Source organism: Microcaecilia unicolor, chromosome 2, assembly GCF_901765095.1.
Source record: "Microcaecilia unicolor chromosome 2, aMicUni1.1, whole genome shotgun sequence".
In the NCBI taxonomy this organism is placed as follows: domain Eukaryota; kingdom Metazoa; phylum Chordata; class Amphibia; order Gymnophiona; family Siphonopidae; genus Microcaecilia; species Microcaecilia unicolor.
The window spans coordinates 398,188,288-398,200,474 of record NC_044032.1 but is presented as its reverse complement, the minus strand read 5'-3'; the positions used below and the strand labels follow the sequence as shown (position 1 = coordinate 398,200,474).

Genomic DNA, 12,187 nt, shown 5'->3' with positions numbered 1-12,187 from the left:
TTCCACAGGCGTTTAGAATCTTTCTATGCATTTGATGGGCTAATCACATGATGTAAATCTGGACTGCAGCAGTATCTGCAGTCATCTATATGTGTATGTAAAGCAGTAATTCAAAAACTGTGTTTTCATGTGACATAGATCTAGTTGGTTGTCTTGACCTCTTGTATAAGCACATGTCCACAGACTCCTGACGCAGAACCTGTCGCCGAAACACGGTCGGTGTTGAGTCAGTTTGAAGACTTGCTCATTAAAGACAACCTGCCTCTCTCGTCAACTCTGCTGTCTGTTCTTTGCTTATTTGCTTTGTGTGGAGTGTGGACTCTTGTTTGTGTTATCTCATTTTCTAAATGAAGAATAAAAAGTACTCTCAACCTCTTTACCCAATTTGAATTCTTAAAGTTTAAAGCATGAGACTGTTGTGCTTTTACCAACAATCATTAATGCTTCATTAACAGAGGATCATCATCATCATCAATTTTCAAACTGATTCACCCAAATCTTCAAATATCCTTCCTCCAACTGTAACATTGTGAGTAGCTATTACCTAATTTCACCCTCTCTCTTGCTAATCGAGCAGGTGTTTCTTTTCAACAATTACAGGACCATATAGAAGTTAACTGTCTTGCACCAATTTGAATTTGGAACTGGATATTGTACAGAATCTCTTGAGTACAACATTAAATCATTGGCAAATGAATTTTGAATATCATAATGTGACAGTGGCTCCTTTTCATATATTTCTGCAGCCTTGATAGTGTGTAGCGTTCAGCTACCAATCCGTATCATGTTATCAAAAAAGGAATAGAGTAGTTTCCTGAGTCACATACTGAATGTGTTTAGGTCTTTCTTATTGGATATGACAATTCAAACTGACTTGATATATGTGGGGGTGACAGAAGGCACCCCCCTATGACAGTGTTTCCCAGCTTCTTCAAGCCAAGTACTCCCTGTTGAAAAATCAACTACCCCCGAGCTCTGAGCAGCAGAGATTTTGAAATGGACATTTTATTGTTAGAACAGTTAACTAACTAGGTAACATACATAACAAATACAGGACTCTGCAACTGGCATACAGACCAAGACATAATTGGCATGATCTGTTATATTTTAGTCTCGCATAAACTGTTTGGCCCCTTGACAGGTGGTGTGTTATTCTTACAAACTGAGAGGTCCTTTTACTAAGCCACAGTAAAACGTGGCCTGCGGTAGTGTAGGCGCGGGTTATGGGCGCGCACAGAATAGGCCTCTCCTCCCCCCCCCCAAAAAAATGGACATGCGGCAAAATCAAAATTACTGCATGTCCATTTTGGATCTCAGACCTTACTGCCAGCCATAGATCTAGCAGTGAAGAATTTGTGCAGTAATGATCTGCACGCGTCCGCTATGCACACCAGAAAATAAAAAATATTTTGTGGACGCGTACCAAAAATGAAATTATCGCAAGAGCCACACAGTAGACGGGCAGTAAGTCCATATTGGTGCGCGTTGAGCGCATGTAGACGCTTACGCAGCTTAGTAAAAGGGACCCTGAGTAAAAATGAACAATGACATTTAGTCAGGGCCTATTTATAAGAACAGGAAAAAATAAAGTTCTCCATAAAAGTTGCCAAAAGTGACCAATCCAGTTTCATCTTTTCTCTGGAAAAATGAAAAAATAAATCTGATTGGTCACTATGGGCAAGTTCTCCACTTTTGCGAAGTACTTTTGTTTTCTTCAGGCCCTAATGAACCAAGGCACCTTTCTATGCACGTACCAAAAAAAATTTAAAAATAAATAGCACATAGTAGTGACATAGAAGCAGAAGCTGTCTTCAGAACATACAAGGAAAGTAACCACAGCCACTTAAATTGAAAGTGTGGACTGTCAAAACATGGTGAAATATAGGCACGCATATTTGCTTTTACAGTTTTAATGGGATCTGGGGTTTTTTTGACAAATAAAAGAACTCAATCTCGGTTTCACTGTACTGGTTTCCACAATCAGGCCACTTTCTTCTCATTTTACATTTGAAAACTATTAGATGAGAGAAAGTGGTTTCACATAAGTACACTGAAGCAAAAGGAAGTAGTTCTGTAAAAGCCATTTTTGTTAGCTGTGGATATTTCTTTTCCTGCACCTGCCACCTCCACAATATTTCCCAGGCCCTTATTTTGCAGTGTTTCAGTGCAGCAGAGGGAAGGACCCAGAGTGGCCAGAGGCAGCAACTGAATAAAAGCAGATTTTGATAAAAGTGTTCCAAAATGATGTTTACACTTCCATACAGGCCTGCAGCCAGTATGGCCTCTCTCTCTTTTACATACATCCCACCTGCCTCAGTCAAACTTCCACTCTCTCTCTCTTACTTCCCATCTGCCCTCAGCCAGTCTGCCCCCCCCCCCCCCCCCCCCCCCCACACACACACACACTGTTACCAGAATACAAGTTATATCACAATGATGTGGTGGAACAAATAGGAGGGGGGAAGAGTGGCACATGTTAAAGAGGGAACTGAATCTAACAGAAAACAGACAGTAGACCAGAGTCCTTACGGATAGAATTCCATGTGTAAAGGAAGAGAATACTGATAAGGCTATACCACTATCTTCCTTACCGGAACAGATACATTATGAAATGTTAATAGAAATTAGGAAAGCAAGGAAATTTAACACACTATAATAATGGGTGACCTCAATTACCTCAAAATTGACTGGATAAATAAAATTGGGAAACGCAAAGTTCCTAGATGAAATAACTGTTTCATGGAGTAGCTGGTTCAGGAATTGACAAGCGGGGAAGTGATTTTAAGATTAAGAATTAGTAGAATGCAGGACTAGCCAAGTGGCCCCAACACTATTACCTCCCGCGCCAACAGTGATCATTACATGATCAGATTTGAGTTAACTGAAGAGAATGCAAAAATTCATCAGCATTTAACTTTTAAAATAGCAACTATGATAAAATGAAAAGGGTTAAAAAAAAAAAAAAGCTAAAAGGAGCAGTTACAGTGGTGGCATTGGGAGCAAATTTTGTTTTGCGATTTCCTTGTTTTTGTAATGTGATGCTTGAGGGTAAACATTTTCAGTTTGTAGATCCAAAACAGTTGAAAGAGTTTATTGATGCAAGAGTTGATGTGAATATAGTAAACCTTCCCTAATTTAGCAGGCTGGGGTCTGAACCAGAGGAAGCATCTAGTGATTATTAATTTTTGTATTTTTTTTTCTTTTTTAATTTCCTTAATCTTGGAATCAAATTTCTTTAACTTGTGGACAAATGGGCTGTAAAGATATATACTTATCATTTTTGTTTCCTAATGTTAAATAATGCCGATTGCATATTCACTTTAAGTGGTGATATATTGGAAAATTTAAATAATTAAATAAAAAAGCTAAAAGGAGCAGTTGCAAAGGTTAGGGGTTAAAGGCCTTCTTTTACAAAGCTTCGCTAGCAATTCCAGCATGCCAAATGAGAATTGAATGGGCTTCTCTCATTTGCCGCACAGGAATCGCTAGCATGGTTTTGTTAAAGAAGCCCTAAGTTAGGCATGGACATGTAAAAATACCATCTTGGAAGACCAGACCGGTTGTATTCTAACATATCAAAAAAGGTGAAAGGCAGGTCAAACAATAGCTGGCATGTTTATAAGGTAAGGTGAGAGAGGATATTAGAGTCAAACAGGCATTCAAAAAATTGAAAAATGATCTGAATGACAGAGAGACAAGAACTCAGAGCAAAATATTTTTTAGGTACATTGGAAGTAGAAAGCCAGTGGAGGAGTCCAGTGGACCATAAGATCATCAAGGATTGAAAGAAGAACTCAGGGACGACAAGGTCATAGCAGAGAGACTGAATTCTTCACTTCAAGTCTTTACTGAGGAGGATTGTAAGGGATATACCTGAGACAGAAGTGATATTTAAGGGTGATGGTAGCAAAGAAATGAAACAGTCTTGGTGAACCTGGAAACCTTTATAAACCAAAACAACAAGAAAAAGAGCAGAAAAATCACCCCGACTGGCTGGTATACACACCAGGATACTGAAATATTTCATTTTTGAGTTTGCATTGTAACCTGGAGGTTTTTAATTACAAAAACATGTGAGTTTTGATAACACAGGAAACTACTCTATCCCTGAAAGTATTGAGTAGTTGTTAGAGGGGGAGGGGACATTGGGGAAAGAACTGGAAGATGTTGATGCACTGGAATTGTTTTCTAGAACACAAAATGTTTATAAGTAGTATTGAATATCACAAGAATATGTGATGTGATATCTTTTTGGATTTTGTAAGAAAGTTGATGCACGGCTCCTGATGAAACATGTAAAGTGAAACGGGTTTGGCCACCGTCGAGCCATAGCTAAGTGCTCAACAACTTTTTATTATATATATAAAAAATACAAAAATAAGAGTATGTTTGAAAATAAAGGAAGATTTGAAATTTTAAATACATCGTGTTGATAATTTGGTTAAGCACATACACTGGACTCTTCACTTGTTGATATTTAATTATTTGCGTTAGAGTCACTGTAGTCTTCCTCTTTTTGCTGCTACTATATGTAGTATTGCGCACGTACTAAAGAAAAACAGTAAGCTTGTAGGGCTGCGTATTATGTTTCAGACTACTGGAAAGAATCTAAAAAATTGAAATTGCAGATCTACTATTGGGAATCTGTAACCTGTCATTAAAATGGTACCTGAAGACTGGAAGTTTGCCAACATAACAATTTTTTTTTTTTTTTTTTTGCAGGGCTCCAGGGTGATCTGGGCATAAATCCATAAGCCTGATGTAAGTGCCAAGCAAAATGGTAGAAACTATTATAAAGAACTACTGAACACAAACATGGCTTAATGGGTTACAGTCAACATGAATTCAGCCAAGGAAAGTCTTGCCTCACCAATTTGCTACATTTTTTTTGAAGGTGTGAACAAACATGTGAATAAAGGTGTGCCAGTTGATGTAGTATATCAAGATTTTCAGAAAGCCTTTGACAATCCATCATGAGAGAGTCCTGAAAAAATTAAAAAGCCATGGGTAAATGGAGGAAGGTGAATAGAGGAGCGTCACAAAGATCTGTAGTGGGATTGGTGCTTGTGAACATATTTATAAATGATCTGGAAATGGGAATGATGACTGAGGTAATCAAACTTGTAGATGACATAAAACTATCCAAAGTTGTTAAATCGTATGCAGACCAAGAAATTGCAGGAGGACCTTGGGATGCTGGAAGACAAGGCATCCAAATGGCAGATGAAATTCACTGTACACAAGTGTAAAGTGGTACACATTAGTAAGAATAACCCAAATTATAGCTATATGATGCTAGGGTCTACACCAGGAGTCACGGTAGAGGAAAGAGATTTAGGTATCATGAAAAAGATGTTGAAATCATTTGCTCAGTGTGGTGCCAGTTAAAAAAAACAGAAAACAATGTTAGGAATTATTAGAAAAGGAATAAAGAATAAAGCAAAGATATTTACCTGTAGCTGGTGTTCCCCAATTATTCTCACATCTGGGTGAGATCATCTGACAGAGCCCAGTGCAGACGCTGACTAGCAAGTGGAAAATTCTAGCAGCGTCCTATCGTGCATGTATTAGTGCCTTTCTGCCCGAGAAGCAAGACCGGGTCCTCCAATCTTTGTTTTTCCACAGAGCTGAGAGGACATGTCCTGTGTTCTCTCCCTCATGCTGCGTTTTTGTCAAAGACTTCTTTGTGCCTTCCCATGCAGATTTTTTTTTGTTTAATTTTTGAAGTCATATTTTGTACTACTCAAAAAAAATACAGTGGAACTGGAAAAGATACAAAGAAGGAAGACCAAAATAATTAGGCGAGTGAACACTACTCATACAAGGAAAGGCTTAGAGATGGCTGAGGGGAAATAGAATAGAAGTCTATAAAATCCTGAATAGAGTGGTAAAGTACACATGAATCGATTTTTATGTTCTTAAGGCTCATGAAACTTTCAAATATGCACCAGTTCCACCTGTTTTCTATACGTAAAATAAGAAAGCCTGATGGGAAAATATTTCCATTTTGGATTACCCAAGAAAAATGTCAAGTTACACAAAATATAATCATAAATATTCAGCTCCTTTTGCTTTATTATGTAGAACAACTATTTCACTCAAAAATACATTCAGATACAAGATACGTATAAAAGAGGCAGGAAAAAGTGGAGAAAATATCAGTCTACCTTGAAGGTAAAGCACTTTCCAGAATCTGGTTCAATCCACAGTCATCACTCAGGTTGATTATTGCAACAGTGTTTTCCTTGGATGTAAATCCCAAGTCCTGAAAAGTCTCCAGACTGCCCAGAACACGGCAGACAGACATATTTGGAAAGTCAAGATTTGAAAGCGCCTCACCGGCTCCCCATCAAAGAGAGTATATACTTCAAAGTCCATACAATTATCCATAAGATCATATCAGGAGAATCCCCCAGTTATATGAACAACCTGATTGACCTCCCAATTAGAAATAGAACATACCTCAATCTACATCTCCCAAACTGCAAAGGTGTCAAGTACAAAACATACTATGCATTCAGTTTCTCCTTTCTGGGTAGTCAACTTTGGAATGCTCTCCCAAGACCCACCCGAGCTAATAACAACTATTTACCTTTCAGGAAAATGTTAAAGTCCCATTTTTTCAAGCAAGTTTACCCTAATGGACCAGCTTAATTCCACCAGATCACCTACGATACTCCTGCTAAGACGTCGACGCATACTCCGACCCCAATGTTATACTCAATCCCTCATCTTCTTCCCTCCATCCTTTACCATTTCCCTCCCATTCTCCTATCATATCCTTGTCTACCTTCCCTATTCTAGTTCATTACATTCTTTTCACGTGTCTTTTGTAATGCCTTTCATAATGTAAGTAGTTATGATCATCACAATTTATAATACTGTTCCTACATTTCCTTGTTTTTACTGTATTCTTTACCATGTAAGATGCTTTCTTTTACTATGTAAGCCGCACTGGACCTGCTGAATGTGGGAAAGAGCGGGGTACAAATGTAATAAATAATAAAAAAAAATAATAATAAAAGCCCACACCACTAACGATTACCAGCAAGTAAACATCAAGGGAAACATCAAGTCAGAAAAACTGCACATTAACATTATAATTTTTTCTTAAATATCAATATTCCATTTTAAAACAAAAGAAAAGATTTTCAGTACTTAGCTTATCCAATAAGTGGTGCATGAAAGTCAAATATATTCAAACTTCCATCACCCTCTGCAGTATAAGTAAAAAAAAAAAAAAAAAAGCCACTTTGAAAATGAGCTAGGCAGCGTTTGGTGGATGCAATAGATTCTCCTGAAGCAGCATAAGCGAAAAAGGGCTGCTACCGAGAACTCCAAAGAGAGACCCCTTATGGCAAGGCAGTCATGACAGAGGGCCCGGCTACCAGCTCCCCCCCTTCACTGTGCCAGTGGGTTTCTTTCCCCTTATTTAAGATACTGCAGAGGGCAATGGAACTTTGAATATATTTGACTTTAAATACACACTTCTTGGATAAACTAAGTACTGAAAATCTTTTCCTTTTTTTCAAAACGAGATATTGATATTTAAGAAGAAATGATAATGTTAAAAAGAAATTATATGTTTAATGTGGTGTTTTTCTGATCGTTGATGTTTCACTTGGGTAGCCTTTTTTTTTTTTTGCTGCTAATTGTTAGTGGTGTGGGCTTTACCTTCAAGGCAGACTGAGGTCTGTTCTCCACCTTTTTCCTGCCTCTTTTATATGTATCTTGTACCTGAATATATTTTTGAGTGAAATAATATGTATAATACAGATTAAAAACTGGTTTAGTCAAAATTCTCAATGGAAAATGGTAAATAATGATGTTCCGCAGGGGTCTGTGATGGGACTGTTGCTTTGTACCATATTTATAAATAAACTGGAAACAGGAATAAAGAGCAAGATCAAATCTGCTAATGACAATGTTGTTTAATCAAAAAAGGACTGAGAATTCAGAAGATTGTACGAGGCTGAGAGGCAGGACACCTAACTGGTAGGTTTAATTTAATATGAGCAAGTTGAAATTGATGGACATAGGGAAATTCAAGATGGCTCACAATAACAAATAACTGAGCATTCCCAGGAACTGATACATCAATTAATTACAAGACTCCAAAACAAATTCCTACTTAGGACCCTGTTTACTAAGCTGTGCTGTAGGTGCGCTAACAATCTGAAATACTTCAGGTGTAAAATTAGATCATAATCTCCATAATGCCCTAAACACTAACAGAGTGTCTTTACTTCAAAGATAAAATAGTTGTCAAATATGCTCTAAAGTGTCAAGAACTCCACCACCAAAATAAAGAACACTTGTCAAAACCCACATGCGGTTGCAAAATATTGTGGTAACAACTAAACTATATTTTCACCTTGTGGATTTCACAACATCAACAAGAGGAAGTAGAGTATTTGAGGAGGAAAAAGCCTCTGTACTTCAGCAGTCTGAATTTATCTTGCTTACAGACTCGCAGAGCAACACTTCTTCACTGGCTAAAAAACCTCCAATCTCATAGTAACATAGTAAATGACAACTGATAAAGACCTGGACACTCCATCCAGTCTGCCCAACAAGAAACTCATTTTACATGGTATGTGATACTTTATATGTATACCCGAGTTTGATCTATCCTTGCCATTCTCAGGGCACAGACCATAGAAGTCTGCCCAGCACTCTTCTTGTACTAAGTTCTGAAGCTCACGTTGAAGCCCCTTCAAATTTACACTCCAGTCCATCCCTATCTATTCAGTCACGATCAGGGCGTAGACTGTAGAAGTCTGCCCAGCACCATTTTTATTTCCCAATTTCTGGCGTCGCCACCTAATCTCCGCTAAGATTCCACAGACCCATTCCTTTGTGTTTATCCCACGCATGTTTGAATTCCATTACCGTTTTCAACTCCACCACCTCCCGCGGGAGGGCATTCCACATATCCACCACCCTCTCCGATAAAAAATACCTTGCAAATATTTGAACGTCTGTATCATGTCACCCCGTTTCGCCTTTCTTCCAAGGTATACATGTATATCTTCAAATATATTCAAAAGATTAAGGGAATAGCACTTATCTTTAGTGTGTCATCTGATTGCCTAAATGGATTCCACTTAATAATCCAAGTGCTGATTACTGCCGGAAACGGCACGCATGGGAGGAAATAAATAAATAATTCATCCAGGCATTATGGGTGCATGCCAAATCTGAACTTTCCGTCAGACATGACTCTAGTATACTCTGAGATGAAGAATACTAAATAATAATAAACCTTCTGTTCTGTGAGAATTTGAAATTTCGTCCATATTCTATCCAGTGTGCAGCAGTGACAGCCAAGCAAGCAAACAGAATGATAGAAATCATTAGGAAAGAACTGGAGAATAAAACAAAGATTATATAATGCTTTTGTATTGCTCCATGGTGCAACCACACTTAAAATTGTGTGGAACTGTCACCATATCTTAAAAAAAAAAAAAAAAGATATGGCTGAATTAGAAAAGGTACAGAGAAGGGTAACTGAAATGATAAAGGGGATGGAACTACTCCCCAATAAGGAAAGGCTAAGGAGGCTACTGCTCTTCAGCTTGAAGAAAGGGGATATGAGAAAGGTCTATAAAATGAGTAAAGTGAAACAGATAAAAGTGAATTGCTTACATAAGTACATAAGTAATGCCACACTGGGAAAAGACCAAAGGTCCATTGAGCCCAGCATCCCGTCCACGACAGCGGCCAATCCAGGCCAAAGGCACCTGGCGAGCTTCCCAAACGTTTACTCTTCCAAAAGTACATGGGGACACGAAATGAATAACTAAGTAGTACATTTAGAATAAATAGGAGAAAGTTATTTCTTTACTCAACATATAATTAAGCTCTAGAATTTGTTGCCAGAGAATGTGGTAAAAATGGTTAGTGTATCCAGGGGTTTAAAAATATACTTTTGACAAGTTCCTGAAAAAAAAAAAGTCTAGGAACCATTAATAACCTGGACTTGAGGCATGAAATCCATTTTCCTCTTGAGATCCTGCCAGGTACTTGTGATCAGGTTTGGCCATTGTTGGAAACAGGATCTTGGGCATGATGTACTTTTGGTTTGCCCCAGTACAGCAAGGCCCATGTACTTATATAACCATAGATTTGATTAAAATCATTAAAACCATCCAGTGGATGGCTTCACGAAAAACAGAGAAGTCATCATCAAGTAAACTGTGAAAAATGAAATGCTATTACGTGCCCTTTCCCTCCTATATCATGAAAATACTTCATCTTTATGATACCCAAAGACCCAGCACTGGATTATGTTGTACACTGCTTTTTATAATAGAAACATACTGAAGTGTATACTTACTTGGGGTACATGACCCTGGTTATAACTTTTCCTGTCTCACTAGTGATTGCTTTAAGAACCCAGAAACCCCACCTTAAAAAGCACAAATTTATCTTTGAATACAAATGTATTTACTTCACATGTCATAAGAGTAGCCATACTGGGTCAGACTAATAGTCCATCCAGAATATCCTGTTTTCCAAACAGTGGCCAAGGCAGGTCAGGTCGCAAGTACCTGGCAGAAACCCAAATCGTGGCAATACTCCATACTACAAATCCCAGGGCAAGCAGTTGCTTCCTACGTGTCTCAATAGCAGACTATGGATATTTCCTCCAGGAATTTGCCCAAACCTTTTTTAAACCCCGCTGTTACCACATCCTCCGTAAAAGAGTTCCAGAGCTTAACTATTCACTGAGTGAAAAAATATTTCCTCCTCATAAAACGAATATTAAGCTTATTTACAGAATTCATATTTCCACAGTAAACCAGCTATTCACCATCATAAAACAAATAACTGAATTCTACCTTGTGACATCAGAACAGGCCTACACAGAGTGAAAGGTCATGTCCACCCTCAGCTTTAGACAATTTTTATGCTGGTCACCATGGAGGTGTATTTTCAAAGCACTTAGACTTACAAAGTTGCATAGCAACCTATGGAACTTTGTAAGTCTAAGTACTTTGAAAATGAGCCCCATAGTCTCCAGTTTTTCTCAGGTGCACTGCAGACCCTAGAATTTCAGACAATATAACCATCTTAGAAAATAAATACTTGCAAATTAGTATTTTTGAAATTGCCTACGTTAAACAGCAGCCAGGGTGCGATTCACCCAAAGACGGTTCATGCAACAGCAATTTCAATCAAGACCAAAGACAGTATAGGGAATTACTCCGTTATTTTCTTCCCCATGGACACAGTAAAGCTTTCCTGAATCAGGCCTTAAATGGACTTTGAACATGCTCATGCTGTTCACATTCAGCAGCCTGACTGACCCAAGTATTCGCCTACGATTGCCTCTCTCTTGCCCCCAAAATAAATGTCAACTACTCATAATCAGGGGGGGGGGGGGGAGAGAGAGAGAGAGAACGTTGCACCACCAAACTCCTTTCACAGCAGTTGGGCCATTATGCCAATAAACCCGGAACCCCCCACCCCACATAATACTAAACCTTTCACACCATGCAAAATGATAGTAAACGGTCAGACAGAACTACCAAATAATGACAAGGCCAGTCTCTCCCTCTCTAAGCTCAGCTGGAGATTCACTCATGAATAATGTTCAATGTAGAGAATGCACAGCGTTCCAGAAAGTGAGAGAGGGAGGGAGTGGAGCCCCGACACAATACTCAGGCCGGGGCCTCGGACTCATCACTTCGTACTGGAGGTCAGGAAGACATTTTTAGTGGGTAAGAGGGCTCCGGTCTGGATGACAAGCTATACTGGAGGCCCCCCAGGGCCACTCCCTCACCTGCTGTTCGCCTTCCCCGGGACCGCTTACAGGCTGAGGACACAGTGGCAGCAGGAGGGTAGCGAGGGCAGAGACACACGCCAGCTTCACTCACGCTCAGTCTCGAGCTCTCTCTCTCTCTCTCTTCCGCACGCACCACAGCAGCAACAGCTACAGACGCCGGTCACTTCCACGTCCCACTACTACAACGTGGCATTCGAAACCCCGCCCCCTTCAGGCGTACTGGCTTCGCATCTTTCGTCGGCCAGGCGCATGCTCCACAAGAAACCTTAGCTTGAGAGGGGGAAAGGGGAAGAGGTCAAGAGGAAGCAATGTTTGACAACTCAAGCCTCGTTTTGCCTCGAGTTGTTTTTTTTATTTTTATTTTTTTTTTGGGGGGGGGGGGGAAGACAAGACTCT

At 39.2% G+C, this 12,187-nt stretch overlaps 1 protein-coding gene across 6 annotated transcripts in view; it reads right to left on the bottom strand.

Annotated features, from left to right (window-relative positions):
- Positions 1-11,983, bottom strand: part of SEC31A (SEC31 homolog A, COPII coat complex component) — a 213,265-nt gene extending 201,282 nt beyond the window's left edge. For all 6 annotated transcript variants that reach the window (XM_030190615.1, XM_030190616.1, XM_030190617.1 and 3 more), the window contains exon 1: positions 11,789-11,983. The gene's annotated coding sequence lies outside the window, so the exon portion shown is untranslated. The remainder of the gene's footprint in view (positions 1-11,788) is intronic.
- Positions 11,984-12,187: the final 204 nt, after the last annotated feature.